This window comes from Pogona vitticeps, chromosome 4, assembly GCF_051106095.1.
Source record: "Pogona vitticeps strain Pit_001003342236 chromosome 4, PviZW2.1, whole genome shotgun sequence".
Taxonomy (NCBI): domain Eukaryota; kingdom Metazoa; phylum Chordata; class Lepidosauria; order Squamata; family Agamidae; genus Pogona; species Pogona vitticeps.
In genome coordinates, this window is record NC_135786.1 from 47,308,634 (window position 1) to 47,326,985 (window position 18,352).

Consider the following 18,352-nt stretch of genomic DNA (forward strand, 5'->3'; position numbering starts at 1 on the left):
TTGTCTAGAAGTAGCTAACCCTCTTTGTTTCTGCCGAGATACACCAGCTCGTACTACTCATTACAATGGGGACTTAACCACTTATATGTCAGAACTGCTATTGTCCTCTGAACTGATGGACATATCAAATATATTAATTGCTTCAACACTGAGTACATGCAGTTCCGTCAGATCACTTTATTTATTCTCTTATCAATCCCCAGTTGTTGTTGTTTTTTAAAATAAGCAACAGCAAGAAGCAAAAAGGTAATGAATGATATAATGAGCAACAAAGCAAGCTACCTTACTACTCATCACAAAGCCTACAGGATTTATTACCTTTTGTTCCTTCAAATTGCCTTTTTTAACACCTCAGAATTGATAAAAGAGTAACATAAATTGATCTGCAACCTTAAACTGTAATTGCTAAGTCATCAAGCCATTAAAGCAGTTGATAGATCCATCAATTTGTAGAGCAATTGCAGTTCCAATGTCTTCCTGGATCTTCCTCCAGCTCTGAAGTTCAATATTCAGTAGCCACAACTTTGAAAGAAGGATGTTTCTTTTCCATCTCTGCCTTAGTGTATAGTAACCTCACTGCTTGGGAAAGAAGATATTTGAAGTGTGCCCCAGGATAGCATTCTATTTCTGATCAAGCCTAAACTACCTATGGCTTGAGGAAATAGCCACTACGCCATGCTTTGGCTTAAAAAAATCACTGGGAAGAGAAGTAATGGGAAAATAAAATAAATCAGCAGAAGTGTAGAAAAAGAATTAATGAATCATCAGGATTTTCCTCTAATTAGTGCACCAAATTAGACATGCACCCAGACCTACCTACAACTTCATTTGTGCACCTCAGGTTACAATTCAAAACTACTGTACTGATAATTTTAACCTCTGCATCACTTTTTTAAAAACATAAAGGTACATGACATACGTCCCCCAGGTGAATAATACAATTACAATTATTTTCAGTTTTATGAACTACTTTCATCCCGATGCAGAACACAACACATAAAATTTCAGCATTCTGTGTACTTAATTTCTAACTAACCCCTTTCTCCACAGATGGAAACAGAATTTAATCTATGCATCTGCAGCCTGGAATGGAAAATTGCTTCATGCAGGAAACAAAAAGAGAGACAATGAGAGAAAAGCCTAATTTTGAAATCCTTTTAAAGGAAGCCAGATTGGAACATAGGTGGTTTTCCAAGTGGGTCTTTATGCAAATCCATTCATTTATTGTTAGATGCAATCGACCAGTCAGTAATCAAGACCTGTCATAAACAGGGACACTTCCAGGACACCAAAGAGGAAATGTAATTAGGAGGCTCTGACAATTGTGCAGATAGGAAATAAACAACTTTGGACACACCTGTCACAGCAGTGGAGATATGAAGGTGGCTCATTACAAGAACAATGGGCTGATTGTCACCAATGCTATGATTGATTCAATGGAATGGCTATGATTGATTGGATACAACTGCAGGTGCTAAATCTTCAAGCTATTAATGCATTTGATTTCCCATCAATTTGGGGAACAATGGCAATTTGAAAGCACAAATGGCTAGGGCCTCCTCCAGTATTTAAATCCATTGGAATCAATGCAGACACAATAAGTTATTGGAGTTGGGGGTCTTGCCATCATCATCTGCTGAAAATTGCAGGCAAATAAGAGATTGATGGCCTTATCTTCTGTCATCAGAAGCCTCTCCATGCAGACAGCCCTCCCATAGGAGGCAGAAACAGCTGTCAAAGGAATTGTGCAATATATCCTAGCAACCTTTCAAAATGTAGAAGCTGATTTGGGAAAGCTAACTTATGCCATTTGAGTCAAAATACTTAGAGCAGTCTTTCAACAGGTGGCTGAGTATCCAACCCTCTTCCACTAGGTGATGCAAACAGTTGACAAAGAAAGCCAAGGACACAGGGACTGGTAGGTCAAAGCAGGGCTGAGGGACTGTACAGGGTGAGGGATTCCCACTATGCAGACCTCTCCAGGCTGAGTGATGAGACAGCATGCCCATGGCCTTGACTCAGGGGCTACATGGCCTCTCCTCAGACACCATTTCGGCTGTAGTACCAGGTGGAATGTCTCCACTGAACACTTCAACCACAGACCTGGCTTCATCCTTCCCATTCCCCATGCAAATTGGGGAGGGACACTGAAATACACTCTGGTAGTGTTCAGATGCCAGTGGTGTACCCAGCTCAACCAGTGCCTCTTCATCTGAGAGGACAACTTCAACCCTTCTCTCACTTTCCTGCCTGGACAGAAAGGCAGGTCACACGGTAGCAATGAAAGAAAGAACTAGTTGGTCTTTCTTTTTTATGAACACTAGAATAGAGTTCTAAAATGATAGATTACTGAAGTATAGTCACCTTTGTTTTAAGAAATGCTGGAGAAAACCAATTTTAGAAAATTACCTGTTTAAAGATTGAGAGTGGAGCAAAACGATTTGGGATAGCTGCAGTATTATATGGATATTAATAGGTCAAAGAGCCAAGCTTTCACCTCTCTCTCTCTCTCATGGACTAGAGAGGGAGTGTCATCTTGTATTTTGCTTTATACAGCAAAATTCCTTGGGACAAGTTATTTGGAACTAGAAATATTCCCTCATTTATCCTTGCCTCCAGATTCCTCTCATCCCAACTCTGTCATGTTGTTACTGTTTATACAGTACTGCCATTGTTAGTCAACACCAACATCACTACAACCCAACCACAATAATCAGAATCACAACAAACAAGACTTGGGTAACTAATAATACAGCAAAACTACAAATAAACAAGCTCAGGCATTGTTAACTCTGAAAAGAAAACAACTTTTAGAAAGTGAAAAAAGCCGCTCAGAGTGGTCGACTAGACCAGATGGGCGGGATATAAATCAAATCAAATCAAATCAAATCAAATCAAATCAAATCAAATCAAATCAAATCAAATCAAATCAAATCAAATCAAATCAAATCAATCAATCAATAAATAGATAAATAAATAAATAAAAATTCTAGCTTTTCCTGTTGTATTTGTAGTCACAGGGGAGAGGGGGTGGACCAAGACTTCCTTGGCACAACTGCTTGGCAAATGTCCATAATGCCTCCGCCAACTGCTAGCTCTGGTTCCTAGTGGGCATTCTTTGCTAAGGAAGGAGGCTGTATTCAGCATGTGCTCTGTGGGCAGAAGGTCTTGGCCTCTGTAATGGTCACTTCTATCCTGAAAGGATTATAAGTTGCAGGACTGGGAAATTCTGTACTCCAAACCCCACAGAGCAGCTGCCAGTTAGAGTAGGTGAATCAGGTTAGAAGGACCAACAATCTGACTCATTTGTGTATGTGCACACAAATTTTTAAAAAAACTTTGCTGCAGTAGCTTTTGGGAAGCTTCAGATGTTCATTATATTTTTTGCAGAACTTCCCAATGACCACCACAACTAAGAATGTTACTGTACATGGAAAAGTCAAGTGCTCAGGTCTTCAAGATGCTTCATTAGAAATTTGATTCTGCCCACTGGCCTGATCACAGCCATGCAGAAGGCTAGTCTTCTCAAATGAAATGATGAAAAAATATATATACTAGCCTCTTAAAAAGCACTGCCCATCTTCTGTCCAAAGTATTGTCATCCTTGATTGTTGTCTATTTCCATCTCCCACAGTGACTAATTTAACCCTTTCCAGGATCTTGGCGTGTTTTGCCCTAGCAACTGATCTTTCAGGAAGACATGCTGCTTGTTTCTATGGAAATCTGGAACTTACTACCAAAGGTAAATTGCTGCTTTTCCTGAGTTTTAAAAGATGTAGACAAAGAAATAAAAAAAATTTGATAAATGAACCATAACACCACTGTACTTAAGAGAAAATGTTCAAAATGGGGGCTGTAAGCATTCACATTACTTATTCAAGTCTCTATTCCATGTGAAAATCATACTCACAAATATCAAACAACATCAGGTTAAGAAAAGGGAAACACAATAAAATGTTAGAGAAATGCTGAGGTCATGTTCTGGTGCTGAAAAATATCTAGCTTCTTTCCTCATTTGCAAGCATTTAGTTAAATCTTACAGAAACATATGGCTCTATGTTGCCTAAAAGCAATCCTTCCAGTATAACCATCATCTTCATTGTTTATTTTTCTCCTCATATGTTTATTTCATAAAATAAAACACTTAATGCTATGGAGATGGTCATAAATCTATCTGCAATAAGTTTACTTTTTGTAAACTGTATACACTTTGTTCTTAGTTTTAATATTGCCTTTTAATGATGTAAGAGATCTCTTTATTCTTTGTTCTTAGCTTTAAAAACAACCTAGGCAAACCATAGAGAATTTAAGACAGGTAAGGAAATATGGAGAAAGTTGTCTTCATTCTCTTGGGATTATATTGTTGATTCCCTGGCTGAAGGTGGGATTGAGGCAATTTGACTAACATCCAGGATTATCAAAATTACAAACCCTCCATATTTTACATGTTCGTTTGTATTACTAATATTGATGGTAGTATGACAGATTAGTGTTTTTCACTTTTACAATATTTGAGCTCCACATATCCTGCTTAACCTGAATGTCCTTTGATTTAGGAAAGAAATGTAAACTGAGGCAACAACTAGAGCTAGAAATATAGTTTTATTGTAGCATAATGATAGCTAAAAACCTACTGGTTTTTCCGTAGAACGTAGGAACATTTGTGAAGATTAAATATAACAACATTCAGTTTAGTCATTTCTGACCCCTAAAACAATATTTCTGCCAGTTAACTAAAGCCATTTGCTTCTAGAATATACAATTAGCTTTGCCTTTCACTCTGAAAGCATTTCTTAACTTGTTATTTTTATCCCCTTGATTCTGAGGAAACCCTGAGATTAGCCCAACATGACTAATTCTATCTCCTTTCACACATTGAGCCTGACTATTCTCCAGAGCCTTTCAAATCCCCAACTCTGTCCTGACTGATCATGTCCTTGTTGAATGGCAGGTGACTGGGAAGCCATCAAGATCTGACAGCAGGAGAAACATCTTGTATTCTGACCAGTAGTTCTGTCAAATGTCTCAAGTTCAGGTACACTGAGTACTTGTTTGGACACATAGCTCAACAAATCCTCAAAAGCAGAGGCATCCAATGATCAATATTACCAGATATTTATTAGTGTTGAGCCATGCCCAACCATCCAAATATTTACAATTTAAATTATGGGGTTGTGTCTGGAAATCTTGTTCACACAATTTAACACACAAGGCAAATAATAAAGAACAAACATACCACTGTTTATGTCAAAACATGTTCTGGAGTGTTCAAGAATGAAAAAAAAGCTTTATATATATTACATATGTATATATGTATTTGTAAAAGAGGAAGAAATATAGATATTTACATATGGAACTCCTGTCCCTTTATTTTGCTAGCAGCTTAAGGACATCATGTTCCAAAAAGAAATTCCAGAAGAACATACACAGCTGAGAGCTTGCGTCTCCTGCATAAGAACTGTAAGGTGTCTGGTATATTGTCAGCTACAACATTCATAATGCAACACTTTGCAATAACTGTTCCAAGCTCTTTAAGAGGAAGAAAATCAGTATCTTTCAGAACTGTAACAAGGGAAGGTGGCTGGGTTTATTTTTAAAGGGCACCAACATATGGAGAATGCAAATCTTTGCCAGTGGAAGAGTGTGGACCCAAGCATGTAGGCCACCTCTAGCCACCTCCTCAGGGAGAAGGAAGCACAAAGCAGGCAAGCTCAACATGGAGCCAATATGTTTCTTGCACTCTCAGACCCAGGTGTTCCTCCACATTCTTCCTCTCAATGGATACAAAATCTCACATGACCCAAGCTGAACAATATGGCAGTGAAGTCCCCAGTATAGAAACCTCTAGTTACAGCTCTGATGACCTACCAAATGTGAAAGAAACCAAAGCAAGATTTTGTAAGCTATTTCTGAACTGTGTCTCTACCAAATAAAAATAACTTACCCTTGCAATTAATTGCCTGGACAAGTCTTTGGAATCTCTGTGCCAATATAGCTGTAAGGACACCATCTGTGTTAACTGTTGGCCAATAATTAGCACAGCAAATGTGATTTTTATTGGGTTTGGAACAAACTAGACTTGCAATATGTCCAAAAGAATCTAGCAAAATTAAAAACTCCAGATACCAGGTTTTGGTTAATAAATCAGCTCATTCATTTCACAAATCTAGCAGGCAACTTGAGGGAGGGCATGTTTCCTATTCTATTCTGAGGATTTTAGTTTTGTTTTAACTTCTGGAGAAGAAGCTGTGCTACTCTGTAACAGTAAAATACAACAAAGAGATTTGTGGCACCCTTAAGACCAACAGATTTATTATCATATGGCAGTTCTTAATGGATTCTTGCCCATAAAATCTTATTCATAATACATCTCTTAGCCTTTAAGGTACCAGAACTTCTTTGTTCTGTTTTCCTTTTTTAAAGCAGATCTATAATCAACTTGAAAAATTAAAGTAGAGTACTAGAGTCAGAATACCCTTTAGAACAGGGATGGGCAATTTATGGCCCTCCAGATGTTGTTGGATTGCAACTCCCATCATCCTGCAGCACTAGCCATAATGACTAGGGCAGATTGGAATTGAACATCAGGAAGATGATATATTCCTCACCCCTCTTTCAGCCTCAAGAAGGGCAAGTCCTAAAGAGACTTGAAATTGCAAAATGTGCATTTTAATCATCTAATCCAGTGGTTCTTAACCTTTGTTACTCGGATGCTTTTGAACTGCAACTCCCAGAAACCCCAGTCAGGACAGCTGGTGGTGAAGGCTTCTGGGAGTTGCAGTCCAAAACTCCTGAGTAACCCAAGGTTAAGAACCAGTGATCTAATCCTCCTTTTAGTACTAAAGATTATCTGCACTTTACAGATATAGCACTGGCCTAGAAGAGTTAAATGATTTATGTATCACACAGAAAGACAACAGGGAAAAGGGCATGATTATTTCCTAAACCAGAGTCCAGTGTATCATTCAGTATTCCCCCTTTTTAAAGCAATCAACTATGAAAGAGAGACATATTTACCGCACTATAAGTTGGGCTCTATGAATCATCAAGCATTAGAACAACTTTGCACGCAACTGCTCAGAACAAATGAAAACATATTGATAAATCTACAGCAATAAGGAGACAGGCAAATTCAATCAAGGCATCATATGCCTGAATGTCAATGCCTTTTCAGTAAAAGCTAACTTGAAAACGTCACCCATGCTATAAGAGAACCAGATTGTATTGTGTGCCACAAATATAACATCCAGTGGATACCTGTTGAAATCACTATTGTTTTGGTCCACACCCATGGAATTACAACGTCTGTTTTTGAAGCTGTACCAATATTAATTCCATTTTGGAGCAGCTAAGAGGCAAGTTTCAATGGAGCAGATGTCACTTAAAAAAAAAGCCATGCTCACAAAAGCAAAGGAACTGCACAATAACTTCCATTCCTTTTTTTTTAAAGAAGAAGACGCTGACCTATTATTAAAAGACCACTCCAGTCCTGGAGCTCGTGACACTTAAGAGTCAGCAAGCTGTAGATAATATAGGAATGCCTCAGGCCAAAGATGATATTTCATTCAAATTGGAACTATGGAAAGGACCAATTTTTTTCCACGACGATTATATGTTTCACCTTTTTTCTCATGGGAAAAAGACCAAGGATGCTTCAATTCTAGGACAGATCATAATGGCTCAAATGCATTAGCAATCACATCATTTCATGTATAGTTAGTTACCACTGGTCCCAGGAAATAAGCAAACTAAAACACACAGACGCAACTGCCCCATTTGACAAGTTCCCACTAGAGAAGATGTACGCATGTTTTGAGTTACATAGAATCTTCTGTGAGGTCTGTTAGAGAGGTTGTCCACACGAACCTTCTCCAATCTGGTGCCTTCCAAGATGTCTTGGACTATAACTGCCATTAGCCCCAAACAAGACCATATGGACATGCTTGCTAGGGATAATGGAAGCTGTAGTCCAACCCAGCTAGAGGGCACCAAAATGAGGAAGGCTGGTTTATACAACATAATAAATATAAAACCTCCAAATAAAAAAATAAATAAAACAAAATCTCCAAAAGATTAATTCATTCAGATTTTGTTTATTAAACAATTTATCTTCAATAACTAATCTTATTTCTACTATTGATACAGAAAGAGAAAAATATTGGCCAAAATCCTATAATTTTTAATACTGGCATAATACAACTGACAGCAATCTTGGTCACACAATCTGCTAGGCAACATCAAATGCCTATGCTGACTTTTTAACTACCAGCAGTTTGCCACCAAGATACACGCCAATGGCATTATTCAAGTCAGTGCAACAAATAGAATTATGGTCAGTATGTCACAGCACTGATCACTTGCTTAAAGTTGAATGGAGATTCTTTTCAGCTTCTGAAATTTTCCTCACAAGGCCCACACACTTTTCCAGTCTAAGACTGGAAAAGATGCAAAACACACACTCAATAAACTGTCACACTATTAAATTGTATACCCAATACTAAATCCCATACTTACACAATATAATTGTAGAAGACACAGCCCTGGATATTGTATTATTTCTGAGTTGTATCTCTCATTTTGTGGTATCAGTCTGCTAAGCGGAAACTTCATTACAATACTGAGCTGTTCAGGGGCAGTATGCGCCATGAAAGCAGATCTCTCCTTTGTTCCCTCACCTCAAATCAACCTGCTATTACAATAATTTCCCCATGAACTGTTTGAGGAGAATAACACTCATTTGTTAACCACCAACTGAACCTAAAGTTTCTACACTATGGTATGGAACGATGGGGCACCTATCTGTGGTATCAGTTAGCAGACAGGAGCATGGTGCTAATTGCCAAATGTTCCATAGGAACAAAGATCTTGAATTTCCACGTGGAAGAAAGATCTAGGGTTCTGATTCAGACTGTCCTCTGCATATTTAAATAGAGAATAGCTTCTCTTTTAATAGAATGATTTACATTATTTTTGGCACTAAGGAATTTCTCACATTGGGCTTTTTCAATGTTACACTTTACAAAAATGGCATCTGTCTGTCACGTTCTCCTCTGTAATGTGCAGGACTATTTGCTCTGTACTGGTGGCTTCATTGTTCATTTCTTCAGCCTTGTTTCACATGATTAGACGATGCTGGCAGTGATGGAGAAAACATATGTATGCTGCAAAACACCTACTTTGCACACATAAGGCTCCCAATTTGATTTAAGAATCTTTGTACCAAACAAAACAGAGAAGACCTTTGTTTGAGAACCTGCAGAAGAGTGACCAAACACCAACATAGGGAACACAGGAAGCTGCCTTACAGAGAGTCAATTTTTCTGTCCATGTAGCTCAGATACTCATAGAGTCTTGAGCACAGACATTTCCTATCATCTGCTACTTGAGTGTTTAAAAAAGGGGAAGGCAACAAGGAAGCTCCTGCACATAAAGCATGTGTCCTTGAACTGCTGAATAGCTCAGTGGTTTAGGTATGGTTAGGAGATCTATTCTCCACTATGCCTTCTTGACATGGACAGGATTCATTGATCCATAGGATCCCTTCTGGCTCTGCAGGTCTAAGATTATTATTATGCTGGAAATGTTGCTGGCACTCAAATGTGTTTCAACACTACTTTAACCTTCATGCAAGATTGTAAAAAGAGCTCATTTTATGGCCATCTCACATTTTGTCCATGTAAAGCCACACACCAGAACAAAGCAAGGCAACTGGAACTGGAGACACAGTCATTTGTCCTCTCCAGTTCACACATCACTAACCAAATGTTGCCAAATACTCATCTGGCTTGCTGACCAGCCAGACAACGTACCTTTAACAAGTTGCCAATTTGCCAGCTGCATCCTCCTCTCCCCAAGGACTCTTTTTCTTACCTTTTCCATGCCATACACAAATGCCAGAAATCTCTACCCTCAGGTCCTTTGTATGCACTAGAGAGCTCCGGAAAGAGCTGAGATATCATCTCAAGTGTGCTGTTTGGCAAAGATAAGGAACAGTAGAAGTCGCTCCTCCTGTTCTCACTTTCTCCAAACCACAGTACACCTCTCCTTTGGCTCTGGCAAAACAGGTTTTGCAGGCTCTGGAGGCAAGTAAAAATAAATTTGTACAGCACTTGCAGAAGCGGCTGTATCTGAATTCTTTCAGCCTTGGGGAAAGAGGATACATTTGTTTTCAGTCTGTGCCATTTTGTGCAAAGAAACTGAGTAAAAAAAAATTAGTTGAATACAAGCACTTGTGTAGCTACATACGTAATTTGTAACATAAAACTGTACTCAAATGAAAGAGGAAAGAAACACAAAAAAATGTTGAAAATCTCTACAAGAAAGAGTAACCAACTGACATGGTGCATATTTTTGATTTACTTTGACACCTGAGTGCACTGAATATTTGACAGTTGTTCAATACGGCATCCCAATTTTTGTTTATATTTGCATTTTAGCACTATGTCCCCAAAATGACAAGAGGTAAAGAAAAAGGTCCTGGAAAAATCTTATATACTTCTTTAGAAATATATTCTAACATTTCAAATTGTAAAATGGCATTAACTCAGTAAAAACAGCACCAACTATGTTATTTCCTTCTGCAGGAACAAGAGCCTCCCACTCCAAAAGGGAAATGGAGATGCTAATGCTTTATTCAACAAGACACTACTCTAAGATCAGAACTTAAGCTGTCAGTCAAGTTACCATTTACTCCAACAGCCCGATGCAAAAAACCAACAGCTAAGATTTTTAATCTCTTTCTGTTGTTGCCATGTGCCATCAAGCCACTTTTTCGAGTAAGGTGAGATGAATAAGTTGACAGCATAAGTTCAAGTATCACACATGTTCTTAATGGAGCAGGAAGTTTTTAAACACCTCTCTGTTCAGTCTTTGCTTCATTTAACTCTTTCTTTGCTTCATTTACCTCTATATCCTGTCTGAAAGTATCACCCCCTTGGTTTAAGCACTGAGGAACATCACAGCATTGGCTATATAGAGTAGGAATATGAAGGCCTTGCTAGCAAAGGCACTGATTCCACATCTAGAAATAGTGCATCCTTAAGAAGAAAATATTGTCTGTTTATACCAACATGAGGGTGTTTCAATCTGCACTTGACAAATTGGCAATTCTTCCCAAATGAGTTCTAAAAATACTGTACAACAGTCATATTCAGATCTTCAAAAAAAGTTAATACAAAAGTATGACCAGGGTCAGACTGGTAACCCATTATGCATCTGTTGATGTCTCCATGGGGAGAGGGACTGTCTGAAGAGAATACCTTCTACTCTCTCCATATAACTGGAAACTCTAGAGAAGCAGGATTCCTGATCACACAGGAATGGTCTCTTTGTAGCAACCTGTCCTCCTTTGTGTGGAGATCATGACAGGTAGGGGGATGAGGCTAGACTCTCTCCCTGCTCATGCTTTCAACTTTTTTTAAAAAATGGAATCCTGAATGGCACTAAGAAAAAATTTTGTCCATGAAGTGTCATTGGCCTTCAATTGAGGCATTTATAAACCCTGGAGGAGTTATGTGTCCCTAATCCAAGATGGACCACAGACTACCATCTATGACTTAATTATTTAGATGAAAATGCTGATCATTTAAGGTCATTCATTACAGGCAACACACTAAAGCATCCTCAATTTGATATGGAAACATTATAGAATGACATTTCAGGCCACTTCAAGTCCCATCTTCCATCATTATCACAAGTGAAGTCTGCTAAAAGTTTCAAATTTGGGCCTTATCAATAAAAATCTATTCACACTTGCTCTGACTCCCCAAATTTATATATTTTAGCCCCACACAACTTCACCTCACAGCACAAGAAGATGAAAATTATGTTTTGTTTTTTTCATATTTCAGTCTCACACCATAATATTTCTATTAATGCAGCAGAGACAGGGGGAATGTATCATTCGACGTGAGAAGCCAGCTAACCATGAACCCTGTCTAGTAAACAAATAAATAAACTACAGAATTGTGCTCCATAATTTGTTTACTGTATCATGTAAATGAAAGTAGCTATCCCTTCTCTGGCTTGTTTTTCTCTAAGAAGAGGACCAAACCAAGACCAAACCAAGAACGAATCATGGTTTGTTTGACAGCGGAACAGACCAGAGATAAATAGCTGCTTGTTTGTATATCTACTCTTTTTTTAGGTCAAAGCAATCATGTAGCATGCACCAGCATATTGCCAACAGCATTCTTATTTGTTATGCCATACAAATCTGCCCATCTTTAAGGCAGAAAGATAAACCCTTCTCATCTATTAAAAAGGCCTGCAAAGAGAAAATGCAACACCAACAAAGAGAACAGCAGAGACTATCAATTAAAATATGGTAATGCAGGGGCACAGCCTCCCAGGCTTCCGCCGCCACCACAATCACCGCCGCCAGGAGGCCTCTGGGAGGCTGAGTATGGCCGGGATGGTCTGGGAGCTCGCCTCCCACCGCCGGCGGCGGAAGCCCGGGAGGCTGAGCTTCCCTTTTCCTAACCGTTGGGGCGAAAGAGCTACAAAGAAGCAGCCTCTTCACCACCAACGGTTTGACTTTCCTGCCTTTTTCGGTTCGTCGAAGCTCCGTTCACATGTAGAAGCAAAATTTTGCGACCGAAGCTGTTCGTACATCGAAATGTTCATAGGTAGGGGCGTTTGTAAGTCGAGGCACCATTGTAGAAGGCAAAGACTGGACCCTTCTATTTCCTCTCGGAGGTTGTGAATGTCACATATTTTCATTTGGTTTTAGCAGTCCTGGTGGTTTTCTCTAGGGGTCATTTAACAAGCCATCCTGCATGTGGTGTGGAATTAATTTGTTCCTATTATACCTCCATGTTTAGTGACAGATGGCACAACCGTTCCATGGCTAACAAACAATTTTAAAACTACACAGAAAAGAGTTGACCTGCTTTACAAACTCGCAAGGGGATCATCACTATAATTCTGAGTCAGACTGCTGAAGAGCTAGCTGTTGACCATGTGCTCACTACCCTTTAAAAGGCACACAGTGGAAATACAGCAGACCCCCTCACCTCCCATATACTTGGAAAATATTTATCTTGGTTCAGATTTTCATGAACACCAAGCAATGTCTGCACTGAACTGCATCAGAAATTAATTTTCGTTAAATTGTGGTTAGAGGAAAGACGTATCATAGAAGCTGCCTCTCCTGTGATCCCAGCATTTGAGAGTGCTTAAATTAGTCAAAACTACAGCAAAGGGTACATTTCTGAACAACAACCTGCAGGCTGTTTCTATGATAGTCAAATGAAAGGTTATCACCCTGCACCTCGTGATGTCTTTCTTGGGTTATCTGAACCTCTTTCACTCTAGTTTGCACAAAACAAAAGATGAGGTGGCAAAACTGTTCCACGATTACACATCTTCTGATTACAAATGGGAGATTACATGACTAAATATTCCTCCTCCAGTTTAAACATTTGCTCCACAAAGAAAGCTTGATGTTCTTGTGTGAATCAAATTCCTGTCAAGGATTCTCCTCGATGTGCTATTTTTACATACTGTATAGAGGATATTTTTCCCCATAGTGAAACATTCAGCCGTGTCCACCCGTTCCCAGACTGCCATAGTCAATGAAAATTCTTCATATCTGATTTTTTCCCTTTTGTGAATCAAAATATTCAAGATCTGAGCCCTTCTGTAAGACGCAAGATCCAAAATGTAACATTACGAATGTTATCCAGAGGATGCAGGTGGTTTAACACACACTTCTCACAAAGGACCTGTGAATCTGCTGATGCCTCTGTTGTGATTTTTTTTTATTTAGAGTCAAACTTGACAAGACACTCAGCCTCTGTTTAGGGGTTCACACCATTTTTGTCCTCCACCAACATGATTACTTCAAAATGGCATATCTGAGAAATAAAAGTTGCAAATTAAGCCCATGTTTACCTCCTGATGTCTGATCCCAGCACAAAATCTAGTTTGCCTGCGCTAGGAAAATCCACTTCCTTAAGTTCCACTTTTAAATGAGCTAAGCATGTCATATAGATCACTATGGGCAGGATTGTGGCCTGTGCAGAAGTGCAAATGCCACACATAGGCCATCACTTAATGGCAGAACAAGGACTTTCCCCAAAGAGGACTCAATTCCTGGTGGCCCCCATCATGGGTTTCTCAGAAAGGACAGCTGTGGGCTTCCACTTCTCATGTTGGCTGGATGAGTCTGAGAATTACATCCACAATGTCAAGCCCCGTCTGCTACCTGTGAAAGGTAACAGTACTAAGGTAGATACTGGCAACTTAGGGGTATTTTTGGCCTTCTACATTCAGCAGTCCTAACCAGCATAGCCAATGGTGAAGGATTATAGCAACTGGACTTCAAAAACCTTTGGGTTGGGTGGGCCAATGATCTAATCTTGCTCAACACAAGATTCATAATGGATATTGCCACACCAATCAAGAGAACACAAAGGCCCTTTTTATGGAGTGAAAAAAAGTGAACTGGTGAAGGGGGTGAGAAACTGACCCAGAACGTATTCAGCATCATTGTTGACAGCCATGACCGAATACAGTAACAGAGCCAAGCATTCAGCTGTTCCTTAACAAGTGGGGAAAAAACCACACATTTAATTGACATGGCACACATTTTCCTTAGTATGTGAAAACTGACTGTTTAATTTGTAGTTTATCGATTAATCGTACAGATTAAGTATGCCTGCTGGGTTAGAACACGTTCACTGCTAGGCTGAACTGAAAAGGTCTCTTTCATTTAGCATTCTCACTCAAATGATCTAATCATAACCTAACCTAGCAGATTACCTAGATTATGTTTATTAAGAGTTTGTCTCTTCCTCTCCCTCTGAATACAGGAAGTGCAGCAACCCTGTTAGGAGGACAGCTTCTGCTTTTATTATAACCCCAAATATAGCAAAAATCTTATCTGTGGCTCCCTGAGCAATCGCAGTAAAACAAGACAGAGTTGCTTTTACTGCTGCTTTCAACTGGAGAACCTTCCAGAGGAGTAAGCGTAGTCTGTAACATCAAAAACAACAGTCTCATGGCATCTTAGGGCTCTTCCACATAGAGCATTTGCTCCCCAACAAGTACTTGACTAATCACCAAATGGTACTGTTTTTTCTTCACCTTCCAAACAAGGCAAGGCTTGTCTCATATAAATAGACATAAAGAACGACAAAAAGTGTGACTTTCCACACTTTTTAAACTTCACCCAACAGAAAGGATTCCCCACCACCACCACTATTTTGTTTTGCACAAGGGGTGGGAATTCAGGTTGTAAAAGCTTCTCAGGTCAGACTTTTAACACTATCCACCAATAACAAAAACAACTGGTGTCCCTATTGGGGAACCATGTGGAACACACTGCAGAGATCTCAGGAAAGTTACAAAGCAAGCAAAGAGAGGGAGAGGGAGAGAGAAAGAGAGCAATGAAATCAACAAATATTAAGTGGGGCCTCTTATCCTTTCTACCAAAAACTAATCAGCTTGAATGTGAAGATTTTTCTGCTACTTGCATGAAATACAGTACAGCTACATGCAGCAGAAAAGTGACTGAGTCTGCCACTGAGATCAATGCAAAAAAACACCCAAAAAGTTAATGCAATTTAGAGGGGGAAAACAAAACTACTGCAATAAAAACAAGTGGAAATATACAGTATCTTCAAGTGAAAACAAATGGAGAAACAAAATAAAGCAAAACAAAACATGAATATGATAATGAAAGCTCTTAAATATATAACAATTGCATGCCGTCACGTTAATTGTGACTTATGGCAACCCTTTTTGGAGGTTTTCTAGGTAAATGATATTCAGAGGTGGTTTGCCATCACCCTCCTCTGGGAGCACTCTTGGACTGTGCAGCTTGTCCCTGGCTTACATAGGCTGGCCCTTCTAGGATGCACAGCAGGGAATTGAACGGATACCCAACCAGTTCATAAACATGTATCTTAATTATCTGGAAGTTGAGTCTTGGCAACTGGACTTCTTTCTTTTTAGGTTGAAACATTATACAGTATCTTAATTCTAAGAAGGAAAAGAAAACAACAAAACTTCAAGTTAGCTTGGGTATGCTCCCTCCCCCCACTCTCTCTCTCACACACACATACACACTCTGTGTGAGCGAGTGAGAGAGATTAAATAAAACATCGCTTTTTGCTTCTTCTTTTTTCAACAGACAGAAAAAGTCTTTCTGGAAATTCTCAGATAGATGAAAGCAGAGATAACTGCACCTAGAGTGTAATACTAGGGAAATTATATGATACTTTTAAACTGCTTCACCTTATTCATTATCTGTCTAGTATTTAACTTTGTCAGCTGTACCCCCCTTAGTGGTCTGAGGCAAAATTGTTATGGGGATCTAACCAAATTATGAACCAACTTCTTCACAAGTAGGAATATCTAGAACTAACAAACATGGTCTGGAGAACTTTGCAGCTGATGGGTGAATATTTAAAGCTTTGTTTCAGCCATTTCCATTGGGTCAACATACAAAAATACAAACAGCACATAACATAAGAAAATTCACAAAGGGTTTTGAAAACCTGTTCAAAGGTCCAACCTAATCTCACCCTGCGAACATTTTCTAGGCAGAACAGGACTGGGTTTGAGAATGGTTTAATTCAGCAACTATGACTATTTCCCCCTCTAGTTTAACAGTATTCTCCCCAATTTCTTCACTTGTACTCCACAGCCACCCGAAGCAAATAAAGGGCATGGTAAAGACAAGATAGCAAAGACAAGCAGTGTGCACCAGTCTGGGATTTGACCATGGTACAGTATTCATGATAGTTCATGGCCTGGCTAGCGATACAAATACGTTAACCAAAGTGCAGCACCAACCTCATGAATCATACTTTCATGATAACTGATGATTAACATGGTTCTGAGGAAAACATGGAACTAAATCAACTCAACAATTGGAAAATCATTATACTTGAAATAGTAAGTTTTTTATAGCTGATTTTTCTTTCTGATGGCATGGTTTCCAAGCCTTTAACATTTTTAAATTTCCTCTATAGCTCTCAAGTGATGAGATTTTCACACAATTTGAACTGGAGGTGCCTTTAAAGGTATCTCTTTTTTTCCTTAAAAGATGACAACACAGAAGGGATGCAATAAATTATGACAATATGCTGTTGCATATTGAGGAGGAATTAAAGAACCTTGTAATGAGAGTGAAAGAGGAGAGTGCAAAAAATGGTCTGAAACTCAACATCAAAAAAACTAAGATCATGGCCACTGGTCCCATCACCTCCTGGGAAATAGAAGGGGAAGATATGGAGGCAGTGACAGATTTTATTTTCCTGGGCTGCATGATCACTGCAGATGGAGACAGCAGCCACGAAATTAAAAGACGCCTGCTTCTGGGGAGGAAAGCGATGACAAATCTTGACAGCATCTTAAAAAGCAGAGACATCACCTTGCCAACAAAAGTCCGAATAGTCAAAGCTATGGTTTTGCCTGTAGTGATGTATGGAAGTGAGAGCTGGACCATAAAGAAAGCAGACCGCCGAAGAATTGATGCCTTTGAATTGTGGTGCTGGAGGAGGCTCTTGAGAATCCCCTGGACTGCAAAGAGAACAAACCTATCCATTTTGAAGGAAATCAACCCTGAGTGCTCACTGGAAGGACAGATCCTGAAGCTGAGGCTCCAGTACTTTGGCCATCTCATGAGAAGAAAAGACTCCTTGGAAAAAAACTTGATGTTAGGAAAGTGTGACGGCAAGAGGAGAAGGGGACGACCGAGGATGAGATGGCTGGACAGTGTCTGCGAAGCAACCAACATGAATTTGACACAGCTCCGGGAGGCAGTGGAAGATAGGCGGGCCTGGCGTTCTCTGGTCCATGGGGTCACGAAGAGTCGGACATTACTAAACGACTAAACGAACGAACGCTGTTGCAAAAAAAAAAAAAAAAGCTTTTGTGTCATGAAAACTTGGCATGCTGCAGTAAAGAGTACGGACGGACCAGCAAACTTAAATTGAAGGATGCTTCCAACAAAATGGTACAAGCAAGTCAGGTGAAGGTGCAGATGACGGTGAGCAGAGGCAGGGCTGAAACTGATGAAATCTATAACGCTGCATAAAGCTCCCTCCTCTCTCTGGGCCATCTTATGCAAAATTAGGTGGAGGACCACATGCGGTCTGTAGCAAATGAAATGCATCACCATGTAATTCCCTCTGCATTACCCTCTAGGCTCAGCCACCTTTGCTTTTATTTTGTATAGCTGGGAAATTCCTATGAAGTTTTTTTTAACTAGTAGGGAGAAAAACAGTCAAATTGGAATTTCAGTTAGAGGTTTCATTCTCTGTCAGACAACTGCAGCTCTTGACGTGAATAATGCAATCTCTCCAGCCCTTACTAACCCTGTTTTACCTTTTAAAAGAAGTTT

General features: G+C 39.4%; 2 protein-coding genes across 3 annotated transcripts in view; one reads left to right on the forward strand and one right to left on the reverse strand.

The window, feature by feature from the left end:
- EIF2D (eukaryotic translation initiation factor 2D) overlaps positions 1–17,101 on the forward strand; it is a 67,227-nt gene extending 50,126 nt beyond the window's left edge. Inside the window, exon 16 of the transcript XR_013544320.1 lies at positions 3,657–17,101. The gene's annotated coding sequence lies outside the window, so the exon portion shown is untranslated. The remainder of the gene's footprint in view (positions 1–3,656) is intronic.
- RASSF5 (Ras association domain family member 5) overlaps positions 1–18,352 on the reverse strand; it is a 112,495-nt gene that overhangs the window by 13,365 nt on the left and 80,778 nt on the right. The gene's annotated exons all lie outside the window — the stretch shown is intronic.